At 37.8% G+C, this 3317-nt stretch overlaps 2 protein-coding genes across 2 annotated transcripts in view; one reads left to right on the forward strand and one right to left on the reverse strand.

The window, feature by feature from the left end:
• Positions 1 to 972, forward strand: part of LOC106874644 (uncharacterized) — a 7347-nt gene extending 6375 nt beyond the window's left edge. The window contains exon 2 of the mRNA XM_014922437.2: positions 432 to 972. The gene's annotated coding sequence lies outside the window, so the exon portion shown is untranslated. The remainder of the gene's footprint in view (positions 1 to 431) is intronic.
• LOC106874643 (dual specificity protein kinase splB) overlaps positions 1 to 3317 on the reverse strand; it is a 39583-nt gene that overhangs the window by 21942 nt on the left and 14324 nt on the right. The window lies entirely within an intron of this gene.

Below are 3317 nucleotides of genomic sequence, written 5' to 3' on the forward strand. Positions count from 1 at the left end.
AATGAGACGCATCTTTGCCTCCACTGATTCACTTGCAAAGTGTTGAGTAAAATTATTTCGTTGCAGACCTCCTTTGAGTCTTTTTATTATCACTGCGACGCACATAGTCCCCAGTTGGTAACATTGATTTCAAGGCCTTCCCAGATGAGAGACTGGCATTCCACTTAATGTCTATGTTCCATGCTGGCATGGATTGGAGAGTTATTAATGTAGAAATATGGTATCGTAGCTACTAACAGTTGAGGGTTGCGTAGTCTAGACAGCGTTTTTAGATTTCATTATTCTCTTTAACCCGGGCAAAGCCGGGTATTTCTGCTAGTATATATATATATATATATATACACACACACATACACACACGCACATACATTTGTTTGGTGGTGAATTCCAATTTGAAATGCATACCTTTTCTATTTCTTTTCTATTTACAGACATATATCCCTGGAACAGATCTGGTACCTTGTCTGCCCTGGGACTTAAGATGAAATCCTAGTTCCTTATGCATTCGAAAACCAAGCTTCTGATTTTCACATAAGGGCTATCAAAAGATTCAGCAAGCTTTTCGCTACCAACTAAACTATATTTTCATCCAAATATTTGTATTGCAAGAATTCAATTTGCCATTTTGCTTTTAGTAACTAATTGACATTTCACATCACCATCACATTGATTATCACAGCACATTTTCTATTTGTGTGTGACGGTGTATGTGTCCGTCAGTATACATACACTTTTGTGACAAGTGACACACGCACATTCATACATACACACACACACACACACACATATATATATACACATACATACACTCACACATATATAAAAAAAACATACTCACACAAACACAGAATTGTGTATTTCACAGAAAAACAATTTCATCAAATGATTCCATTTAATTTTGCCAAAATTCTTAGAAATTATGTTTCACCATTGTAAGTTGATTAATGAAATAAATAACTATTAATATTTAAACTTGTGTTCAAATGTTTATTTACTCTTTTACTTGTTTCAGTCATTTGACTGTGGCCATGCTGGAGCACTGCCTTTAGTCGAGTAAATCGACCCCAGGACTTATTCTTTGGATGCCCAGTACTTATTCTATTGGTCTCTTTTGCCGAACCGCTAAGTTACGGGGACGTAAACACACCATCGGTTGTCAAGCGATGCTGGGGGGACAAACACAGACACACATACATACATATATATATATACATATATACGACAGGCTTCTTTCAGTTTCCGTCTACCAAATCCACTCACAAGGCTTTGGTCGGCCCGAGGCTATAGTAGAAGACACTTGCCCAAGGTGCCACGCAGTGGGAACGAACCCGGAACCATATGGTTAGTAAGCAAGCTACTTACCACACAGCCACTTCATTTATTTAAATTTAAAAGCTTTTGCCTCCTAAAGAAATCGATTTGGTTCTCCTAAGAAAAGATTTGTATTCAAAATGGGTATTTGACTAGAAATGATCTGTTTTTGTTCTCTCTCCCAATGGTTCCCATAATTTTATCCTGTATTATTTTTTCCTTTCAAATAATTTTAATTTATAGTGGTGAAGTTTTATAATGTGGAAGAATAGTGGTCAAGGGTATGTATAGATTGTGTTATCAAAGCCTTAAGTGAAGTGAAATATAGGGTTTTTTTTTATAAAGAATATTATATAAAAGGTTTAGTATTAAGTATATCTATACATCTATACAATATGCATCATCATCGTTTAACGTCCGCTTTCCATGCTAGCATGGGTTGGACGATTTGACTGAGGACTGGTGAAACCGGATGGCAACACCAGGCTCCAATCTGATTTAGCAGAGTTTCTACAGCTGGATGCCCTTCCTAACGCCAACCACTCAGAGAGTGTAGTGGGTGCTTTTACATGTCACCCACACGAAGGCCAGTCAGGCGGTACTGGCAACGGCCACGCTGAAAATGGTGTATTTTATGTGCCACCCGCACAAGAGCCAGTCCGAATATATAAGAAAGTAAATAGATAAATAAAAAATAAGTAAGCAAATAGAATAATTAGACAGCTAGATAATTAATATTAGATAAAATTATGCAATGGGGTGGGGAAGTTCAATATTAATATAATGTCAAGAAATAGGGTGGAGGTAGATGTAGTAAAGCAAAGTTACATTAACAGTACATAAAGGGGGGGGATATAAATTATCAATGTAAAATCAAAATAATTGTTACTTAGATAAGGGGATGAAATAATGGGTATAAATATTTAAAAAGTATAAGAGCATATTAGAAGAATAGGAAAAGAATAGGCATTCTTTTATGCTGGAGCACCGCCTTTAGTCAAGCAAATCAACCCCAGGACTTATTCTTTGTAAGCCTAGTACTTATTCTATCGGTCTCTTTCGCCAAACCACAAAGTTAAGCGGGACGTAAACACACCGGCATCGGTCGTCAAGCGATGTTGGACACACATATACACACACACACACACACAACAGGCTTCTTTCATTTTCCATCTACCAAATCCACTCACAACGCTTTGGTTGGCCCAAGGCTATAGCAGAAGACACTTGTCCAAGGTGCCACGCAGTAGGACTGAACCCGGAACCATATGGTTGGAAAGCAAGCTACTTACCACACAACCACCAACACAGATATGGAGATATCTTTGAAAGATTTTTTTAAAACTAAGAAAATTCTGTTACCAAATATTCACTTGGATACATTCAAACAGGAATTATGGACTACTATTAAGAACTTAAAATTTAGAAAAACCACCCTTCAAGCAATAATGAACATCAGAGAAAACTCAAGAACTTAATACATGAACTAAGGACAAACAAAAAATGGGATTATTCTACAGTCTGATAAAACAAGAAACTCATACAACCTCAGTACTGATACATACCATAATTTACTCCATAAAGAAATTACAAAAAAATATAAAGTAGTTAGCAAAAACACTCTTAAACTAATCAATTTAGATGCAAAGAAGATTATGTACAAATATAATTTTCCAGAGTGGAGGCGCAATGGCCCAGTGGTTAGGGCAGCAGACTCGCGGTCATAGGATTGCGGTTTCGATTCCCAGACCAGGCGTTGTGAGTGTTTATTGAGTGAAAACACCTAAAAGCTCCACGAGGCTCCAGCAAGGGATGGTGGTGAACTCTGCTGTACTCTTTCACCACAACTTTCTCTCACTCTTCCTGTTTCTGTTGTGCCTGTAATTCAAAGGGCCAGCCTTGTCACACTGTGTCACGCTGAATATCCCCGAGAACTACGTTAAGGGTACACGTGTCTGTGGAGTGCTCAGCCACTTGCACGTTAATTTCACGAGCAGGCTGTTCCG

This window comes from Octopus bimaculoides, chromosome 26, assembly GCF_001194135.2.
Source record: "Octopus bimaculoides isolate UCB-OBI-ISO-001 chromosome 26, ASM119413v2, whole genome shotgun sequence".
In the NCBI taxonomy this organism is placed as follows: Eukaryota; Metazoa; Mollusca; class Cephalopoda; order Octopoda; family Octopodidae; genus Octopus; species Octopus bimaculoides.